Source organism: Orbicella franksi, chromosome 11 (genome assembly GCF_964199315.1).
Source record: "Orbicella franksi chromosome 11, jaOrbFran1.1, whole genome shotgun sequence".
Taxonomy (NCBI): Eukaryota; Metazoa; Cnidaria; class Anthozoa; order Scleractinia; family Merulinidae; genus Orbicella; species Orbicella franksi.
In genome coordinates, this window is record NC_138155.1 from 6736813 (window position 1) to 6759673 (window position 22861).

Here is a 22861-nt window from a genome sequence, read left to right on the forward strand (position 1 = left end):
CCAAAAATGGCAAAGAAATAGGCAAAACCGATTGAGAAAGTTGAAAATAACTTAAAATAGTAACAGTTACGGCGTTAGCTTGAAAATAATGAAGATCCTTGACCAGTGACATGTCATATCAAATTGGTTCAGATAACTTTAAGGAAAAGTCGTCAAATTTTGAGTTTACTGCTTTAGGAATTTTAAAGTTACAAGCCTTCACAGTTAGTAAGGGTCAAAAAAGTCATCCTACCACCCCTTCCCCCATCCCCGTCCTTCCTTTACTCTTCCCGCCTCCCGGTCTAAATAGAGTTAATATAAAGCTGATAATCTTAATTAAGCTAACAACATTCGAGGAAATAAAATTGTCCGAAAATAAAATTGTCTAAAAATCCAAAACCGGCTTAATTCAAAAGTGAGAAAAGGCAAAAATATGTAAAGGGGCAGTACTATTTGGGCACTACATGTCAAGAACCTTAAATTTCCTATTTAACTTAACATTATGGTACATATATAGTAAAAGAACTTACACAGAGTGCTTCCATACACAAAACACGGTGACAACAATCATACGTGTAAGTATGATAGGTGCTGCAATGGCTGAATAAAGAACCACCTTGGGGAAACCTTGTTTTTCAATATCGGACATGCCGAGAATTTCTGGGAAGAAATACGAAATATCAGCAAAACGAGAAGATGGTGGCTGGTTGCAGGATCTGATTCTTGCTCGATAAACAAACTGACTTATACCAGAAGTTTATAACGCGAGCATTATCAACTTCTAATTGCAATTAAAGATGATTTCCAGTCCGAACTGCGTACTCTCGAGGGTTTGTTCACGTTTTTTTGTTTTGTTCCATGCATGACGTCACAAAATGAGAATATTTCGAAACTACTTACATGAAGTGAATTCAAAGTTTCATGTCAACCGCCATTATGGACGCCAAGCTGTATGTTTCGTTCTTTCTCATATCACTTGATGAAACAACTTTGCAGCTGCAAAAATCAATGAAGCAGTTGGAAAAATAATTTGAAAGGCCTCAGAAATAAAGTATGTGGCTGGTAACAAAAAACATCGATTCATTAGGGTGCTGAGACTGCACAATACGGACTGGAAATCATGTCTTAAAATTGTCTTTTTGCAGTGCTTGTCCTGCCTGTCTCTCAGGACGCAAAGAAAACAAAAATAAACGGTGACAGCTCTTCAAATTGACGCAACAACATGGAGACTATGAAACATTAAATCCATAGCTTGGACAATGTAGTTACACTGAATAAAAATCCTAATTTACTCTTAACTATGACAATTTTAAATACTAGAAAAAAAAACTAGAGTAGGAAATACTCAGTTTTAATTAAGAGTTTATTTTACACTGTAGTTGTTAATGTGCCTGGAGACTAAATGAACCGTTAAGTTTTCGAGTTAGCGTGCGGCCTTGTCATGTTTATGTGTAACATGGGAGCGAAAAATAAGGAAAAATTTTTAAACTCCTCGAGGAAAGAAAATTTGAATCTCAAAATTGTTGCGATCTCTGTTCTTGTCGAAATCTGTAATAACTGCAGTCGATCCACTCAACCACTTGTTTTGTTTTGTTCTGTTGTGTTGTGTTGTGTTTTGTTTTGTTTTGTGTTGTTTTGCTTTGTTTTGCTTTGTTTTGTTTTGTTTTGTTTTGTTTTGTTTTGTTTTGTTTTGTTTTGTTTTGTTTTGTTTTGTTTTGTTTTGTTTTGTTTTGTTTTGTTTTGTTTTGTTTTGTTTTGTTTTGTTTTGTTTTGTTTTGTTTTGTTTTGTTTTGTTTTGTTTTGTTTTGTTTTGTTTTGTTTTGTTTTGTTTTGTTTTGTTTTGTTTTGTTTTGTTTTGTTTTGTTTTGTTAATCGGGGAGTCCAACATTTTAATTTCAAAAATGCTTATAGGCCCTTTGCACGATCCGGTCACATGGTACAAAATCACACATGTTGTTGAGCAAGTTCCGCAGTGGGACTTCCAAAACAAAGGCAGGTCCAGGTGGACTGGTACGAGTGGCACTGTTGTGGAAGGCCCACTGCGCAACTTGCTCACCAGCATGTGTGATTTTGTACCATGTGACCGGATCGTGCAAAGGGCCTATTGTAGGAAATAAAATATGTAACTATTATATTTTACAAAATTTATCAATGAAAACAGAAATCGAATAAAAACACAGACCAACGACGCGCGCTATAGATATATCGATATACATGGATTAAGTTTCGTGACCTTTTCAGAAAAAGACAAACAAAAATGAGTTTTTGTATACAGTGTTCGTTAGTCGTTGATTAACTTGTCACTGGTTATTTTGGCAGTTGGAACGCGCTTTAGTGGTCGTTGACGTTGTAGAGGGGTTAAAATAGGATCGAGTCAATGTGTGGACCGTAAGCTGGGACAGAAAAATGGTGGCCGTTAGCAGAGATTCGATTACATATCAATAAGCGAAAAAGTCGTGAAACAAAACAAACACGCAACAATATCATTTTCAAGTAACCTTGACAATTTTTGCGCCACTTTGATGCCGTTTGTCCAAATGTAGTTGTACCGGATGGACAGGATAAACAAGACGTCTGGGCCTCTTGATCTTGGTATTCGTCCACCGCACATGCCTGGCAACCAGTGGTGTTAAAGAAATACCCAAGCGGACAGTTAACTAACGGAAAAATAATATAAGATAGAAGACGGAAAGTGATTTGTAATTTACTTACCGTAAGTGAAACAGAAGTAAATAAAAAATGAACTTGTAGGTTTTGTTTTTCTTCTTTTGTAATCAAGAACGGCAGTATGAAAGTTAACACAGGATTACCCCCCATTGTCAATTAAGAATGGTAGTCATGTCACTTAAATATGCTTCGAATATCAAAGCCAAAATCGAGTATCAAATACAAAGTGCAAACTTGTTACCACATTTCGTCTCTCTTTGAACTTGTCCTTCACTGCAAACAAGACTGGTAAGGCGAAACACTGCTGGCTTTGATGAATCATATACTATAACAACTCCGCTGATGTTCAGATTTAGGTCTGTTTTGTTCAGTGCCTGCAGCAGGTTATTTGATATTTGTCGACTGGTCTGACTGAGGTCAAGCAAGGAGGCGTTACTCGGTAATGGAACTTTTAAAGCAAAATACACGACAAGGGAAATTTTAAAAGTTTGCTGGCCATCCGCTGCCCCTCTTCTACGACGTGCTTCAGTTTGGTTTCCGCATTCAACCCTCACGTTGTCGATCGTGCATTTCCCGTTACAGCCTCCAGCCATACCAAATGGCGAATTTCTGAAAAGGTCTATAAAGTTGCCGGCGATGACTTCGTTCATGCTCTCTCCACCGCAATTGTCAACCAGATAATGGAGATCTCCATTCACCACCGCGCCTTTAGGCATGTGAGTTTCTGAAATAATGCAAAAGTAATAACTTGTTAAACGGATTTAAGTCACCAAAGACGAAATTGTACAGGTGAAAGGTTACTAAAAACAATAAGATGGAAGTGCTTAACTGGAAGGGAAAAATCGGCAAAATGCACATAGGTCCTATTGTTTATAACAGAACGTCTAGAGGGTACGATATTCTCTTACTCGAGCAATCTGGAAGACTGGGCGTTTTCTTCCCTTGCACTTTGGCATTAAGCCAAGTCCCGTCGGGGCTACAGACATATAACGGTCGTGGTTGATTAACGAATCCGAAGCCTGTATTGCAGTGCACAGTACAAAACATTCCCGTTAACCACGTCTCGCATGCCTTGGCTCCATTTGTTGGAGCTGGTAAATCGGGACACGTATAATCTTGTACAAGGAGAAAGACAGAGTAAAATTGTTAGTAAAATTTGCTTTTCATTGAGGCGTTGTTCTAGTCGTTTTCAGGTTGCCCCAGAAATTGTGAAAGAGAAGAGTGGGGGGGGGGGGGATGGGGAGGAGTACTCTACGGGGGCCCGGAAAGGAAAGTGTGGGTAGTGGGATTCCCAACGAGGTGGTAATCTGAAGAAACAGGAAGATAGTTTGCCATACTAAGAAATATTTAATGTTAGTGTAATTTCCAGAGGAGCATATATATATGTATGTTATTTGCCGGCTGGGAGGCCTGTAAGGCGAAAAGCTGTGACCGAGGTCTTGAAAATGCTGCCCGAGGCCGCAGGCCTCGGGCAGCATTTTCAAGATCGAGGTCACAGTTTTTCACTATACGGACCAACCCTAAGCCGGCAAATAACACGTTTATTTTTTTTCTCCTGCAGTAAATTGGTTTTACAGAATACAAATGGGTTTGTTTACGCAAATCATGTCACTCAATCGGCTTCCGCGCCGTCTACGAACGATTTGTAAAAAATCTCGGCAACGAGCGAGTAACTCAGACAGTAGACAAAGAAAGATGTATTAAAGAACAGATTTTTTTCGAACTACTGTATGTTAGTTGCATTTATTTCACCAGTTCAGTCCTCCAAAATTGTTTTGGCGGTGTGAAGTTTCGTGCGAAGTTTGAAGTTTTACTACAAAAACAATTTCTGTCAGTCGTTGCTTTTAAAATCACTTGAAATCAGACTTTTCTGCCATAAATTGAATAGCAGAAAGCGAGGAGATTTGTTAAGTGTATTCCTCAGAAATTCTCCTAAATACAGCAACGATCAGAGAGGTAAACTCGACTGAAATTGACTCAAATTTTATGGCGAGAGAAACACAGGATTACGCGCCATTACAGCGCCAAGTTACAAACAACCAAACAAACTCTCACAACTTCAAAACACTCAATTGAATTTACTTACAGTGACTTTCCTTGCCATTTTAAAGTGAACAGAGCTAAACTTGCGTTGACTAATCGTCGATGGACGTGTAAAAAAGGCTAAAGATTGACAACTTTTGGGTATGATTAGCCAATCCAAATCGAGGATTAAGGAATCCGGCCCGCGCAGATGCTTGAGAAAAAAATAAATGAATTTAACATTCTGATATGTCGAAAAGCTCGGCTTATCACGGTATATTCACGTCGTTAGGTGGTTCATACAACATTTCTGAGCTTGATTACTAAGCTCGCCTACCACCTTTGTCATCTCAGTAAGTAAACATGGCGGACAGTTGCTAAATGAAACTTTTATTTATTCGAAAGACATCACTCCAAGTCTAGGATATTTGAACTGATGGAAAATTTTCAAAATGGCTGCTGTCGCTCTTGAACAAAAAATCTTTTCAGGAACTCGCATTCAAGGCAGTTTACAATCGTAAACACAGTCGTTACACTGATCGCTAGCAGGTCAGATCGATTGACCGAAATGTATTTTCCTTCAAACTAAAGGTAACCATTTATAATAACTTTGAATTAAGTGAACAACGATAAAACAAAAGTATCGGATGAATTTATTTTTCGTTATGTTTCGCTTGTTTGTTTTACTACCGAACTCCATGAGTAAATTGGTTCACAGTCGACGTACATGTAAGCTTATTGTTAAAACTGCGGCTGCATACGTGTATGCAAACGAACAATTGCGTCTGTGTTTTTTTAATGTTTAAGTCCGTTATTTTGTAGTCCTTGATATTCACCTCTGAAAATTATGCTACAACAATTATTCGCCTCAGGCTCAGTGAAGCTGAGGCGAATAATTGTTAAATATAAAATGCACCGCGAGGCGGGGACCACTAAGATAGTGGCAGAAACCGGGAGTGAAGGGTACAGGGCGAGGGAAGTTCAGATGCCCCTATCCCCTACCACAACGAAGTCCGCTGGAACCCATTTATAACACAAGGGCAATACTTACTTTCTAACTCCGGATCCCTAGAACTCAAGTTCGAAAATTTAGTCACCACATTTCAAAAAGCCAAGAGTAACGTCAAGAAGGTTTATTTCCGATTATCTGTCAGTTATTCAGTGATCACTGGTTAGAGCACAACGTAAGTGAAACATTAAAGTGCAATAACCCCTTAACTCTATTTCCCTAGCTGGAAATGATTCTTCTTACAATTACTGCCTTAAGGTGCTGCCTACTGTGTAAAATGAAGCCTGAATGACCATTTTATGTTTTCTTAGTCTTGTTAAAAAAGGAAAAAAAAAAAAAGTGACGTTGAATACCCCTTAGTTACATACCAGTTATAATAACTTGAAAATGGCACTTAGCGATATTTCCTGCTTTATCCGACGCCGTGTAAGTTACGTTGTGTTCTCCCCACGTAAAGTCGCTTCCATTTTGTCTGCTTGTTGTAAACAAGTACACGCCGACATTATCTGTGACAGTGACTCCAGGTAACAAGACCTTATTCATTTTCTTTTTTGAAGTGATGTGAATGTTATCAGGACAAGAGGAGATCTTAGGCGGCTGAAGATCTGTTTGTGAACAGGAGGAAGAGTCGTCAAAATGACATTACCATGTGACGTATGAGGAGTCTTTTATCCAACTACCGCGAGAAATAAATTAGAGATCTAAACTGGAAGAGGTATAATAAAGGTCTTATTAGCTTCGTGTTCTAGTTCCGTATTGTACGTTGAGAATCCTAGATTTATGCCCTTCGGTTCATGGCCCGTGCGCTTCGCGCTTGGGCCGCATGAATCGAGGAGGAAATAATTCGGTCCGTAACTGACCGTACGGACCTAGGATTCAGTTAGAAAGAGGTTTAAATATTCCTCTTTTCTGAAATAACGTTATTGCTCATAAAGGATGGTGACATTAAAGTGCATAATTATTCTTGGACACTTTTCTAAGAACTTGGATCGTAACGTTACAAATCTGTTGGATTTCTGCAATAAGAGCTTAAATTTGTAACGCAACAGCTTTAAACGACAGGTCCTTTTTTAGATTTTACAATTTTTAAATCGTGTGTACCTTTGACAACAACAGAAAATGTACAGTTTGTGGTTAGCCCAGCTGAATCGGTGACACTGTATGTAATGTGCTTTGTACCAACTTTCAACGCTTGTGGTGGCAGCAATCCACTGAGCCTCAAGGGCTCGTCAGAGTTGTCGGTGGGATCTGGTATCTGCCAGGTCACTCTTGCATATGGTCTGCCAGTTTCAGTGGCAACCTCCACATCAAGCGGACATTGAATGCTGGGAGGTTGGAAATCTGTTAATGAGGTGGTTTCAAATAAAAGAGCTTAGTTCAGAGAGGATGATATTAGAAAAACATACCTCTTACTAACCGAATTCGAGGTTTGTCTTGTAAGTCACGGATCGGGCTTTTCACCTTCGATTTATGGCCCAAGCGCGAAGCGCGCGGGCCATAAATTGACGGGGGAAAAAAAAACGAGGATCCGTAACTTTTATTGCGAAACGAGAGACCAGGTTAGCAAGATATTTATAAAATCGCTGCTGTGTTTCTGACGGGTTCGGTAACGATTTCTATTCACGCAGAACGGCTTCAAATTTCTTAGGGACCTTGAAAGCAAAACGAGTCAATTTAAAATCGTTAAGTCGTTAGCACGTTTTAATACACAGTTTAAAGTAAAATAAAGTTTGAAACTTTTACTTACTATAAAAGTGGACAACATTTAGTGATTCACACGAAACATTTTGGCAATAAAAACAGCTTTAAATTTTAGCTGGCCGTAAAGTGGAGTACAGCCCGCTAAATTGACCAATCGCAGCGCGCATGGTAACTGAGAGATATAATGAATGGCCGTTTTTATGCTAGAGGACGCATTATCCGTCCAGAAGGATAATTCGTCTTCGCCGCTTTTATATTAAAGACGCATTATCCGTCTGAACGAACTTGGGCAAACATTTGTGGCTGGTCTGGTTATGCGTCTTTAGTATAAAGACGGGCACAAGACGCATCATGCGTCTAGACGAACTATCTCTCGTAGTGCGTCGTTCAAGACGCATTTCGAAGGATAATTCGTCTAGACGTATAATGCCTCTTGTGACCGTCTTTATACTAAATACGCATAACCAGACCAACTACAAATGTTTGCCCAAGTTCGTCCATACGGATAATGTGTCTGTAGTATAATAACGGCCAATATGGGTTAGCGACCAAGCGAGAGGTCAAGACGGTTAGATATTGGCCAAGTTGTTTTCTTTATAGACCTCGACTACGTCTCGGCCCATAAACACGCAGAAAATGAACGAGGCCCATATCCAGCATCTGAACCGAACAAGCTTGGTTGATAAAGGATTTATTATACGGAAAAGGAAAACTATCGTTTTGCGGGACACAGTGGGTTGTCTTGAGCAGGCAAGATAGCGCCATCTCGCCCGCTCGGGTAGCCAATCACAGCGCAGGATTTGGTTTATCTTGCCCACTTACGAAGCTGGCCGTATAACAAAATGAGTTTTCAGCTGATAAGGCGTGTCAATAAACCAGCCAACGATACATGTGATGAAACCTTTTTCTTTTGGCTAATGATTTCAAGTTCAGATAAAACGACGCAGCAGGCACAATGACGATAACCAATGACATGAATTCGAAATCAGGGATTGACAAGGACGACTGACAGAATCAGAGGAAATTGCAAGACATCAAAGGGGAAAGACGCATTTAATGTTTAAGGTTTCATGGGTAAATAAATCACGCGGGATAAAAAATTCCATGCTTGTGCCTAAGGTATCGTATCTACATCCCGTTACTGTCGGGTCCCCCTTCTTTTGGGTAAAAAAGGAAAAATCACAGAAGGAAGAGCAAGCAACCCCCCCCCCCCCCCCCGCCAAACCCCTTTAGCTCAAGATCTGGATGCGCCACTGGAATGTACCGTGCTTATTCGGAGCGGTGATTTAAACTAGCCGCATTTTCGAGTAAATACGGTATCGCTATTGCCCAACAGCGCTACCTGTAAAAGCCAAGCACAATATAAATTTCTTACCTTCACATATCGTCTTGGTAATATCTGCACTCCACGATCCATTTTCACGGCAGGATACGTTTCTTGGGCCTTCCAGTCGGTAACCGACCGAGACATTGCACAAAAAAGAGCAGTGAGTTCCATAATTTACACCAGAAGCAAACTTGCATTGAGTGGGAAATATCAGTCCATGAGTCGGCGTTGTAACGGCTGGACACTTAACAACTGAAAGGAAAGAAACATAAATTCTACATCCTAGTTTTAAAAAAAATTGTTGGATTGTCGCCTTTTCCATAGAAAAATATTAATATTAATATTAAATTATTCTAATATACAGCTCAAGAAGAACGAAGAAACTGACTCCCCTACGACTCCTGCTTTTACCTTGTCCTCATCACTTTATAACAGAACAAATCACAGTCAGGCCTAATATATTTCTTGAACAAAAACACAGCAATGGAGGTATTGTTAGCTTTTTTAACATAAGTCAGTAGAAGTTTTCAGAAGTTTTCAATCACGTTTAACGGACCAGACTTATAACATCATCGACTGACAAACACTATTCATTTGACTCTGAAGATAGCTTCCGCTCAGGTTGTCGAAACGTCAGTCACCAACATCAGTTCTTTTCAGAACTACCCTCACCCAGACGATCGCACTATACAAACTACTGATACTCCTGGGTTCAAATCATTTACTATACAACGTCTTCTCTTTGTTATTTATTTATTATTTATTTTGAACGGCGTGTAAATGAAGACGTGATAAGAAACAGCAAGGGTGATTCTTCGATGAAACCTTTCGTAATCTAAATATACTTCAATATTTCGACGTTACGGGAACCGAGTCGAGTCTATACGAGTTCCTATGTCCATATTGGAGGAAACATGCAAAGTTACGGAGTGATAAACATTCAATATACCGTACTGTTAATAAACCAACAGTGCTATAAGGAATTTCAGTTTTACGTTGGTATAAAATATGATGGAAAAAAATAACTGAGTAACAGAGATCCTCACTGTTGCATAAAGTCGTATTGCCGGACCATGTCCTATCTGATCTACATGATCTTTGACGGGATCCTGTCATTTGGTATCCTTTATTACAAGAGAAGGAAGCCTGGGAACCAAAAGATGATCCACATGAAAAGGATGTTATGGCTCCGTTTACTGGTGGTTGGAGAACAGTGCAGGATTTTCCTGTAAAATTAAAGAAGTTTAGTTTTCACTTCAGAAAAAAGTTTGAGCGGTTAAAATTGATATGACAGAGTTTAGTATTTGTTTCAACAACAGTTTCACACTAAGTTAACAAAAGGCCCTTTTATATGAAAGTGAACGGTGTCGGAAGAAAAGACAGGTTGCACGCTCATAATGTTTGGCCTCGTTTGAAACCAAAATTAATATGGGTTATTGACCAAGTGTGAGGTCAAGATGGCTGGATATTGGCCAAGTTCTTTTTTTGCGAGTTTATGGACCGAGACGGAGTCGAGGTCCATCAACTCGCAAAAAAAGACAAGGCCAATATCCAGCCATCTTGGCCGAACAAGCTTGGTCAATAAATGATTTATTATATTGCTTTCGAGGAAATTTTTCTCGCGGGACACGGCGAGTAGTCCCGAACGGGCAAGATAGCTTCATCTTGCCCGCTCGGGTAGCCAATCACAGCGCAGGATTTGATTCATCTTGCCCGCTCGCGGAGCTAGCTATATAATAATATACGTTATTTGCCGGCTGCGAGGGTCGTATAGTGAAAAACTGTGACCGAGGTTTTGAAAATGCATTTTCAAGCTCGTTCGAGTTTGTTTGGTTGTTTGTAGCTCGGCGCTGTAATGGTGCGTAATGCTATGTTTCTCTCGCCGCACAATTTTAAGCCAAAAAAAAAAAAGAAGTCAATTGCAATCGATTTTACCCCTCTGATCTTTGCTGTATTTAAGAGAACTTCTGTGGAATACACTGAACGGATTTCATCGCTTTCTGCTATTTAATTTACGGTAGAAGTTTGATTTCGAGTGATTCGCAAATGCTGATAGAAATTGTTTTTGAAGTACCACTTCAAACTTTGCACGGAACTTCACACTGGTAAAACAATTTTCGAGAACCTAACTGGTGAACTAGATGCAACTAACATAAAGTAGTTCGAAATAAATCTGTTCTTTAATACAAGTCACTTTGTCTAGTATCTGAGTTACTCGCTCGTTCGCTCGTTAGATTTTTTATGATGGTTTGTAGACAGCACTTGTAAGTCAATTTACCGCAGGAAAAAAAAAAATGTTTTTTACCGGCTTAGGGTCGGTCTGTATAGTGAAAAACTGTGACCTTGAGCTTGACAATTTTCAAGACCTCAGTCACAGTTTTTCACTATACGGACGTCCCAGCCGCCAAATAACATATATTTATCTTCATAATGCGGCCATATTGTTAGCAAGCCTGAAATACTGTTCTTAGTTTGAATTGCATGTATGATATTGCATCTTCGGAGGCCCAGGAGCAGTCAGTGAGGGCGAAAGTAGGTGGAAACGATTTCACTCATTGTGGTTGGCACTGGTGTTACTTGGCTGCGTACAGACATCTCTAGTAAAACGCATTTTCTTCTACTATGCCATTACCCGGGCTACAATTGCTAACCCAGTCAGGCCCACAATCAGATAAGCGCGTTATCTGATTGGATATACAAGGGCAGCCTAACGATCGAGAGACGTTACCAATAATCAATCTTTGGAAATGGCTCCAACTTTGCGTTTTTGTAGAGTTTCTGAAATATAACAGTTTTTATTTTGTCTGATAGGTCGGTCAGTGGTTTATGACAAAATAATTTCGCCCGGCCCCTCGCTACCTATCAGTCCATAGAATCCGAGAGCGAGGCGTCTAATAACTGATTCAGTGTGAATTTTTTTTCGTTAATTTTTTTTTTTTATATATCTATTTATCATAGTTCATTTAAGACAGGAAGAATGACATACTTGCTACTTGCACAATAAAAGAACAGTTAGCTCGGTTTCCACTGCTGTCTATCGCAGAATACAGTACATTATACAGACCGATACTAAGGTTGACAGGAGGACGAATAGCAGGGTAGCTGATAGACACGTGACCAGAGTTGTCAGTAGCTAACGGCTCATTCCACGAGAGTGAAGCGCTAGATGAACATTCAGGAGTATAGAAAACCATATTGTTGGGACAGGTGTTGCTGAACGAAGGAGGTGCATTGTCTGTAAAATCGAAAACATTTCAACTTGTTAAAAAAAGTCATGTAATAATCATATATTCCTCTAACAATAACATTCTTGTGGTACAGAGTCACTCTTAAGTCGAAATAAATTTTGCAACAGTTACTTTAGTTTGTTGTCGGGATGAGAAACACTGCACCTTGCATAGACCGACATGTCAAAGGATCTGCATTTTAGGATGGTTACCATGCTGAGATATCCCATGAGATACCGAGCACATGTGTCAAACAGTGCAACGCTTGTAGCCGAACTGTAAAGTCTTGATGACTGTTAATCTGTGAATATACCTCACGAAATACCTTCATTCGTTTTCTTCATCATAGATTCAAGTGACCGAAAAACGTGTTAGCTATTAACCCGACAAATCCGGGCGACGTGATAAGCGACTGGAATGCCGAGCAAAGCAAATGGAAAGACACCACATCTTCTGTAAGAACATGAGCGACGGGAACTTCCACAAAAATGCAAAAATCTCTTGTAAAGGGAGGTAATGCAGTAATATCAGTTGTAGATAACTTTATAACTGCTCCCTAAATGCCCCCAAAATACAAAGTTGTAAAAACACAAATATCAAAGCTCAAATATCTTCTGTCCGCTTAGAAATTAATTACAACGGATATTAAGATTCTTGACATAGTGCAGCACTGTGCCCTGGAGTTTATTGAGACCCCATCTCAGCAATATAATTTACTTCAATGTAAAGGAGTCTAATATTATTTACGATGAGGTTAAGACCCTGTTACAGAAAGTGGTTATTGAAGAAGCCCTGCCCTCTGAAAATCATTGAAGGAAAAAGGTTAAAGAAGAATAACCCATATAGGATGATTGTTAATCTTAAAAGATTAAACTTTTCCATACGGACACCTCTCTAATACGGACAGTTTCCTATGTACCGACAAATTGTGATACATTTCCTCTAAAAAACCTCTATAATACGGACCCTCTCTAAACGGACAACGGACTCTTAATCTCAGTCCTAGGGAGCAAATTCATACAAATTTAACCTCTTTATTACGGACACTCGAGGACCAGGTGTCGATAATTTGCGGTATGTAGCATTTCCTGTCAGCGGTTACACAAACACTGCCACTTTATCATTCAAATTCAGAAATTCACAAGACATTCACTTCTGGGCCTGATTTTATTTACTAAACACTCTAAACTGTTCAGTGGAGACTTAAAAGTGACGTCATCATTAATACAGATACTTCGCTCTGTCCCTTCAGTGTCCGTATTACTGAGGTTCGACTGTAAAAGATTCTTTCGAATATAAGCATTTGAAAATGGAGACCCTATCCTGTACTGCTGTACAATTAACAATAAAAAAATTGTTAAATGGCCTCAATCGACTCGGCAGATGCCTACCACACAGTGCCAGTGGCATCTGAGCACAAAAAAATATTTGTGGTTCGTGTGGAGAGGCATATTATTTCAGTACGCTTACTTGCCCAATAGCTTGGCTTTAGCACCCAGATATCTTACTAAGCTCATAAAGCCAGTGTATTGTACATTACCAAGATATAAGAAAATCACTACTGACGCTTGAAAACTAGGCTGCGGAGCAGTGTGCCTTGGAGAAACTACTCAAGGCTTGTGGTCCGAATCAGAAGAATTAAGACACATAAATGAACTTGAGATATTGGCAGTTCACTTTGCAGAGAGATGTTTCCAGTCAAATATTAACCGATAGCATGTCAAAGTTAACAGTGATAATTCTAAAACTGTTTGCTATATTGATGCCATGGGAGGTATCAAGACCCCTTCTGCAATGAACCTGTTCAAGATATTTGGACCTGTTAAATGCTCACTTACCAGGTGTCCTCAATGTGGAGGCTGATAGACCATTTTAGAAAAGATGTATTTCAACAAATTTCCAAGATTTAGACTACTCTAGACATTGATGTTTTTGCCTCCAGATTGAGCTATCAATTACTTAATTGTTTCTTTAAAAACCTGACCCTGGGGCTACGCGTGCTGACGATTTCTCCATTACATCTGCTTATCTATTTCCTCCCTTTTGCATAATTTTCAGCTGCCTGCAAAAATTGGAGAACGCCGGAGCACTGGGTCTCTTTGTAGTACCCCTGTGGCCGACACAAGACCAGTGGCCACAATTGTTAAAAACTTCTCATAGCGAATCCCGTTATTCTACCCCAGTACGAAGATTTATTGACACTTTCCCACAAAGGGAAACATCTACTAAGAAACAAACTAAAGACGGTGGCATATCTGTTATCAGGGAATTCTATCAAAAATGAGGAATCCCAGCATTGGCTGCCAAACTACTCCTACCCTCCTGGAGAGGAGGTACCAAAAAGCAGTATGATGGGTACATCTAAAAATGGACAAAGTTTTGAGCTGAAAGGCAAGCTAATCAATTTTCCCCACTTGCTGTAGATATACTTGACTTCTTAATGGAGCTCTATGAGAATGAACACACTTATGGTGCAATCAATGCTGCATGCTCTGTCTTCTTTTGTTGTGTTAGATGATTGATCTAGTGTGGGTCAGAATCCACTGATTTCAAGACTGTTAGAAGGGGTTTTCCAATCAAGGGCTCCAAAACCAAATTTACCGAAGTTTGGGATGTTCAGATTGAAGTGTCTTACCTTAAGACTTTGCACCCAGTGGGCTCCTTAAGTCTGAAAGACCTCTCTTTCAAACTTGTTGCGTTGTTCTTGCTGGTTTTAGGCCAGCGATATCACGCTATCTACATGCTCGATATCAATGATATGGGTCTTACAGCCAAAAGCTTTACTTGTGTTACTGTAAATCAAGTAAGGCAAAGTAAACCTGTGAATCATAATCCTCAGGTTTAGCTTGTATTTTAAGCCTTCGTGTTTTTACAACTTGTAGGGGTAACTTAAGAGAACTAATTCTCTAGGAGGAAACCATTCTAAGCTTTTAATCAGTTATGTTAAACCTTATAAAGAAGTGAGTAGAGATACTCTTACCCGTTGGGTACGACAAGTAATGGCACATGCCGATATCGATGTTGCTACGTTTTCACTGCATAGCACTAGAGCAGCATCCGTGCCAGCTGCACATAGAGCTACCGTTAATTCAGATGACATCCTGAAAACAGCCGGTTTGTCATCGGAATGTTGTTTCGATAAATACTACAACAAGCCTATAGTGAAGGCTTCCAGCTATGCAAACTATGTGTTATCAGTTAACTGGGTTATTATGATGATCTTCTTTGCCACTGTAATAATCACTGTTCTCTTCAATGAGGTGTGTGGCTTCTCTTCATGCACGTGTTAGCTTCGAAATCTCATGGGATCTCACAGCATGATAACGAGATGGAATAAGAAAATTAAACGAGACTGACCTGTAAGTTGAAGTATGATTGAGACTCTACCGAGTCAGATAATGCTGTGAGATTACATTCCCATGCTCCCACCCACCCGTCAGTTCAATTTTTGCAGGCACGAAGGGACAACACAAACATTCAGCCCTCTAAAATTGTTTAGAGCATTCGCTTGTTCTCATGTAATCATGCAATCTCTCAGCATTATTTAAATGGGTAGAATCTCAATCAAACGTCAACTTAAAGATAAGTTTCTTAATGTTCTAATTATAAAGAGCAAAAATTGGTTAACCCTCGGACGTAAAACGGGGAGGGTGGGGGGGGGGGAGAGCGGAGAAGAGAGGGGTGGATGCCACAAGAAAAAGGCAACAAGAAGAGTAAACGTAAGTAGTGATAGTGATCTTTGGTGACCTCTATCAAGCCGAAATAATTCCGTCATTCCTCTCAATGACTGGCCAAAACTATCAGTGTATCAAAGCTCTAAAAATAGCAAACTGGTATGTAAAAGAAAACCAAACAACTAACAGGCAAACAAGAAAAACGTAACTTAATTACGTTGAGTTGCGTCACTTTACCTCTGCAATGCGTACTGTTCGGCCCAGTCCACTGTCCATCCTTGCCACACACCAGGACAGAAGTTCCCTCAAGAACATATCCGGGCCTTCCCAAGTGAATCTACATGTCTGGCTATAATTACTGCCAAATAGGCACGAAGATGGAGAAATGACACCAAACAAGGGAGGGACGAGTGGACCACAGTTGATTACTAAACAGACGAACAAAACGATCAAAGAAACAAAACGTTGGCAGAAACTTCAGATTTAAAGTTATTTTTGTATTTAGGCCATTCCTGAGAGGAAGGGTTTCCGACTTGTTGGACTGTAAACTCACCTGCACTTCTCAACATCTAGATCTGATATAAAAGTTTGATTGTTCCTTTCTATTGAAAAGCAGCTGCTGTTTCTGACAGGATTTTGCGTTCCTGTTGCTTTACATTTTGAAGCAGGGCAGACGTAAAAAGAGACGGTATATTCGCATTCTTATTCTTGCAGTTTTTGGTGTGAGGGGTTGTATCTTTTTCTAACCTTGACACTCGGACGTCTCTCCGCTCCAAGTCCCGTTTTCCACGCAACGCCTTATTGATGAACCAATCAGATTGTACCCAACAATACAAGCAAAACTGCAATGTGTATCATAAAGCTCAGATACTATGCCGCTACAGCCAGTCTTAACACCATTTGTTGGAGTAGACAGAGACGGACAACTTATAGCTGCGGATAAAGAAAAGTTCAGTATATCAATCTGCACAAGATTCTGTTTAACTTATACGTAAACACCCAGTATATTTAAATCCTAAGACAGGGTCCGCGGCTCATCCAGCTGTTATTCGTGTTTGTACGGGTGAAAAGACCAACGCACCGCACAAGAAAATATAATCAGACCTTGTATAATGTAGGGTGCTGAGTCCAACATAAGAACCATTTGGTTTCTGTGCCTTTCAATAAAAATCAAACAACTAAATAAACGTTCCTTATTTTTGACAATGTAGGTGTTCAGAGCATGATGAACATCAATATATATTAAATCGATTGACCATGTTCCCGTGCGTTTGGGAGCGTAAAAAAACAAACAAACAAACAAACAAACAAAAAAAGGATTGCCTGATTCTATACAGGCTGTCCACTGCATCATTTACCTTGACATTTAGGCAAGGGGCTGTCCCAGAATCCTGGAGGTCTGCTACTAGGGGTAACGCACGTGATTGATGACGAGCCATTCAAACGATGACCAGCCGCACAAGAAAAATTGCATTGTGCTCCATAATGATTACCACAGCTGCTTATGCGTAGTGGACCTCCCGGATTTACCACCAGCGATATGCAATTGATAACTGATGTCGTTAAAACAATAAAGGACATACAAGTTGATTAGAATTTCACTAGAGGCGTAGACCTACAGTCAACTAGCACTCTAATTGGCAAACAAAGCGAGATATGTATGAAATTTTAAAAAAGCAGCTTGAAGGCGAAACGTTTGCACAATTTTTATTACTAATGTCTGTTAAGACACTACAGCTAAGCTAAAATCAAAATGGGTAACTACAAATGAATTTAACTACACATGTAGGCTTACCTGCTACTTTAACAGTGAAGTCGAGTCTGAGTCTGAGGCGGTTGGTAATTTGACGTCACGGCAGGAGGAACTCCTGAGTTGTCAGTAGCAACCGGCTCGGTCCAGTTTACTTGAGCTGAAAATCTGCCACGTTCTGAATACGCTAGTAATGAACTTGCTGGACATGTGACACCGAATGTTGGAGAGCGAACATCTGCAATTTACGCGCAATTGACTTGATTAATTGGTGCTATAATACACACATCAAAAAAATTACACCAGACTTGCACGGTTTCAATCTCATTACATCCTCTTTATTTGAAAACTACTTGTAAACACGTTTGTCAAGGAGTGAAGTTTTGCGCAATTAAACTTGAGGTTTTTTCAACTTTACACGTGAAATGTCGCACTGCCAAAATAGTCAACTATACCCATCTTCTTCTTAGTATGGCAACAGACTAAACGCACCAATGCGTTTGTACCTGTACAGTTGATAGGATTTCCACTCCATTCCCCATTCTGCAAACACGTCCTGGTTACAATTGGGTAAGTGCTTCCATATCCACTTTGACAGCCAAATACGCAGGTTGATGCATATGTACTGCCACAGGAGACGTTGAGTAGTTGGGCCATTGGCGGGGTGCTCAAAGGCGCACAGGTAACAGCTTTAATGATGACATGAAACTGTATTAATTTAAATAACATGATATATACTAAAATTTTTAAACAGGAGTCTTTTTGCATGTACAACAACCACATTTACTCAAGTGTTTAACTCAACGTCATCGGTTCTTTTAGGTATTATTTTCCGCCTCATCTGTTCCTGATCGGCTGAGGTGTCCAATAACAGAGAGTGAAATAGTACAATTGGCGTGCCGGGAAGGTGAGAGGAACGCATTTAATTGGGCTACTACTCGTGATTGAATAAGTCTCCTTCATCTTCACAAAGCATTTTTTCAAAGATGGCCCACTTGTTGCACATTTGGCCCGGCAAAAGTTTAACAGGCTACGGTTTGTCGAAATTCCTCACTCGTCTTTTGTTGCTGCTCTGACTAACTGGCGACAAAAACTTCGTCTCGTCCACTTAATTGGGAGCGTTATTATCCTAGCGATTTCCCAAAGTAGGGGAACTTATTATTTGAATGGAATTTTTGGTTCCAATTTCCGACAAATTGAACTAGACTTTCCTCATGGAGGGAACTAGAACAGGAATGAGCTTTGCCATTTGATATTTTCCGTCGAATGAAGGTGGCCTAAGTGAAAATAAACATGGCAATACTCGCGAATATTAATGGTAGAGAAAATTCCGCTCCTTCTAGTATAATCGAGTAAACGGTAATGCCTCGGAAGGTATAACCTTTTCTCTGGAAACTTTCGTTTGGGTTAACCGCACCATTTTTTTCCCTATTAGAACAACCGTTTTTTTTTTCCATGCAAATATTAAACGCCTCAGACGTCTGCTACGGGGATGCTCCAGTTAAGCACTTCCATGATTGCAGACAAATTGGACTCCACTCAACCCTGTTCATAACAGTAACTAAATTGGAATTCACTTCAAAAAGTATTCAGATAGTAAATTGTACGTTACGAGGTTTAATTATTTATTACGCATAACAACAACAAATTTCGACGTTACGAAGTCTTTGAGAATCTCTATTGATTGGTAATGTAATTGGTATATCTTATTACTTTTGCAACAGTTAGGAAATCGCAAAAAAACAACAACAACAACAACAACCAGTTTAAGTAAAACTAACTGACTCGCGTCCGGTCCTATTCCCCACAACAGCCAGCCAGCCCTTTTGTTATAGCTATGATTCACATTAATGATTGTAGTAATAAGTTCTTGTCACCTAAGCAAAGGAAATCTTGGCCACTCCAGGTTCCGTTTTCAAGACAATTTCTTGACCAAGAGCCAAATCCGTTGAATCCATGATAACATGAAAACAGACAGATCGTGTTGTAATACTCTATCGTTGTTCCTCTGCAGATCTGTCGGATGCCATTGGACGGGACTGGTAGAGCTGAGCAAGTAGAAACTAAAACCAAATTCAAAATTTCAGTCATACACTCTATTGCAACGAGCCAGTTGCTTAAAATTCAACACCGATTTTGTCTCAAGCGCAGAAGGGGTATAGGTATTTAAGTGTTTCCATAAAGTACCATGCTTTAATTCGGAGAACTAACACTTTTTAAAGGTGAAACAATATGATCTGTGCCTGTTTGGCGTTTTCTTTGTTTTTTAGGGCAAACAGTGTTTATCTCTTTGAAATAATGAAATAGTTCTTGAAACATCAGGCCTAACCAGGTGTCACGAATTTAGAGCGAAAAAGCACAAACAGGCATAACAAACGTTGAAAAAGTTCCTTTTTACTCATTTCGTTCTCGCGATAATGTCCCTTTCCACCCGCGGTCAGCGGTCTTATTTAATGATTTGATGATCCTCACCATTACACTGAGGCTGTTTTCCAGTCCATGTCCCATTGCTGTTACATGTCCGTGTTGTTGATCCAGTTAGGGCGTATGCTCTGTCACAGGAAAATTGGCAGGTTTGTCCTGGCAAATTCGAGCACGGCGCTAACCTTGCGTGGGAAGGCGCATACAGCTGGGGACAGCGGTTCACTATTCATTCATGAAAAGAGTTAATGGATACAGATTACTGTTAAGGTGATTTATTCGAGGTATTGGATACAAGTTAGGTGATATTCAGTTTGAATAATGCTAAATAAATAGAAATTAATCCACGTTTAAACTGAAAACGCCATGGAATAGTAAATGATAACAATTCAGTGGAATGTACATAATGGTGATTGATGACTTCAGTTAAAGAAGTGGTAGCTTTTTTGTAATAGAGGAAGCCTCTCCATCATGATTTGAAACTTCAGTATAAAACAAACTAAATGGAAGTGGGCCAAAAATACCGAGAGTCGAACTTGATAGGACTGGAATGTTATAAGGAAAGTATAAGATTTTTTTTTTTCTCGGGCCCTCAATAAATAAAGCTAGCTTATTTGTCTCAGTAACAATCGAGAAATCTCTACCGTTTCTTTTTTCGTTTCATTTGTGCGTCAAAATCAAAACAAAACAAATCGCCAAACAAGGCGTCAAATGAGCCGGTACGAAAGCCTTACCTCCTTGACAAGTCAAGGGGTCACCAGGCTTCAGCTGCACTCCCTCTGGACAAAAACATTGACGACCACGTGGATTTGGAAGACAAATGTGACTACAGCCTCCATTCAACTGAGAGCAAGCGTTGGAACCTACAAGGCAAGATAGACTTTTATTATCTTTCAGAAGTGATCTACAGTCAATATAGACAATTGACTGTCGGTATTCGAAACTACGTTTTCAAGTGGGAATCAGTGTGCATGTGGGACCATAAAAGGATCGGAAAGGGTAAGCCAAAAGGATCGATCAATCGATCAATTATGTGGCATGAAAAGCATCCAAACATATTTACTTTTGAAATTTTACAGAACTTTTTGTTAATCATGAGGTTATACATGTATACTTATCTCGCCTAAATGACGCCGTATTTCAAAATGTCCTCCATCTTAGATCCACCATCTTGTGTTTCAAACAAAATGTTTCAGAAATATCAGAAAAGCCCTTTGAAAACATGAATACCATAGAAGCATCGAGTCATGTGACCAAACAATTCACCATCAGTGTTCCCTAATACATTTTAGAGAAAACCACAAAGTTTGATCTGTATGGCTTGAATATTGATTAAGTTACAAAAGTTTGAAATCCGTTAGTTGAAAACCATTCGATCAAGCAAAAGTAGGTTTTTGCTATTGAACCATTACGAAGTTGGCTGTATTTACTTCAAATATAACATTTTGGGGACAGCAGGTTAGGATCAGTGTGCTCACTCCCTTCCTCCCTTTCGGTTATGTAGAATAGGTCTAATTACGGAATCTTTTCAGACATTTTTTTTGTGTATACACCAATGTAAACGCATACCAAAAAAGGTATTCGTGTGATCATAAATAAGCAATTCCATTGGTCTTCCCAATCCACCAACCACGACCTCACGGACAGAAGACGTCATGTTGTATTGGTAGACATTTCGGCTGTTCCAGTCAGACCAGTAAAAAACATCACCAGATAGGGCGAGTCCAAATGGGTGCAGATTATCCAATGATAAATCCAGTATAAGTACTCGATTATTTCCTTGGAAGTCCACTCTTTCGATCTTATCAAGCTTCGCATCGCACCAATACAATAGTTTGCTTTGGAAATCCAGAGAAAGGGAATTCACCCACACTAATCCAGAACTAACAAGAGTTTTCCTGTTTGAACTGTCCATGTTTGCTTGTTCAATCTTAGGTGACGAACCCCAGTCGCTCCAATACATCTTACTAAAATAACAACAGATTTGTGTTCATTTCTAAGCAACACATAACTATCCATAATACATGTCATTTTATATGCTTAACTTATCAAAAGAAATAGAAAAAGCTAAGGCTTACTCTTGACTACATAGCACCATTAAAACACAATAGAAAGTTTAGGAGCATTCTTAATAAACGGGCTATTTTCTATAAATTTTCCTAAACGCCTCATTGACAAAAACTTTACAAATCTGACAGGCCACTCTGCAGCTTTGGATTACCTCTCTATAATATCAAGAATTATAGCTCTTGGCTTTTCGATGCTCGATGTCACTAGGCTTCTTCTAAATGATCCATCTAACCGTGCCACCTCAATTTTACTAGTTCCCGCATCGGTCCAGTAAAGGTTTCGTCCAACATAATCTATTGCCAACCCATCAGGAATATCCACATTATTGAACGCAATGACTTCAACTGAAGATCACTGGAAAAGTTGAAAATTTACAGAGTATGTAAATAACATGTAATTAACATGTAAATAATCAAAAAGAGACTGTAAAGAATAATTTACATGATTTTTCCCCTTTTACATGTTTTGGAGGTTTCATGTAAAAAACATGTAAATATTTTAAGTGAAACATGTAAATGATGAAGAAAACACTGTAAATGTTTCAAAGCAAAGGGCTAGGATCATGTAAATAACATGTAAACTGTTCCTGCAAATACTGTAAATAGCCTGTAAATTTCTTGTGATTCAACCTGGAAACCCGTAAACAACATGTAAATTTAATACAGGGAGGCTGCCATAATACTGTAAATAACATGTAAATAAAAAAGGGGAGGCTGTAAACAACATGTAAATAAAAAAAGGGAGGCTGTAAATAACATGGAAAATGAAAACAGGAGCCTGTAAATAATGTGTAAATCAAAAAAGGGAGCCTGTAAATAACATGTAAATCGAAAAAGGGAGCCTGTAAATAACGTGTAAATCGAAAAAGGGAGTCTGTAAATAACATGGAAATCAAATCAAAGGCCCCTGTGAGGCAGCTCATGGATGAACGTTTCCTTGTGCTTTTGTTTCACAACGATTCTTCGTGCGAAACCTGAGTTTAATTGGCATGAAAAATGAACCTGTAGGTAGAAG

The 22861-nt window shown here is 39.4% G+C and overlaps 1 pseudogene across 1 annotated transcript in view; it reads right to left on the reverse strand.

The window, feature by feature from the left end:
• LOC145460123 (uncharacterized) overlaps positions 1-22861 on the reverse strand; it is a 71554-nt pseudogene that overhangs the window by 2844 nt on the left and 45849 nt on the right. Inside the window, exons 10-28 of the transcript XR_014039804.1 lie at positions 21999-22201; positions 21347-21744; positions 20512-20640; positions 19829-20002; positions 19234-19419; positions 17863-18045; positions 17415-17594; positions 16965-17237; positions 16354-16539; positions 15844-16034; positions 11692-11940; positions 9752-9931; positions 8754-8957; positions 6779-7018; positions 6046-6282; positions 3555-3761; positions 2888-3370; positions 2478-2636; positions 510-639 (exon numbers count right to left, since the gene is read on the reverse strand). The product of XR_014039804.1 is annotated as an uncharacterized LOC145460123 (transcript). The remainder of the gene's footprint in view (positions 1-509; positions 640-2477; positions 2637-2887; positions 3371-3554; positions 3762-6045; positions 6283-6778; positions 7019-8753; positions 8958-9751; positions 9932-11691; positions 11941-15843; positions 16035-16353; positions 16540-16964; positions 17238-17414; positions 17595-17862; positions 18046-19233; positions 19420-19828; positions 20003-20511; positions 20641-21346; positions 21745-21998; positions 22202-22861) is intronic.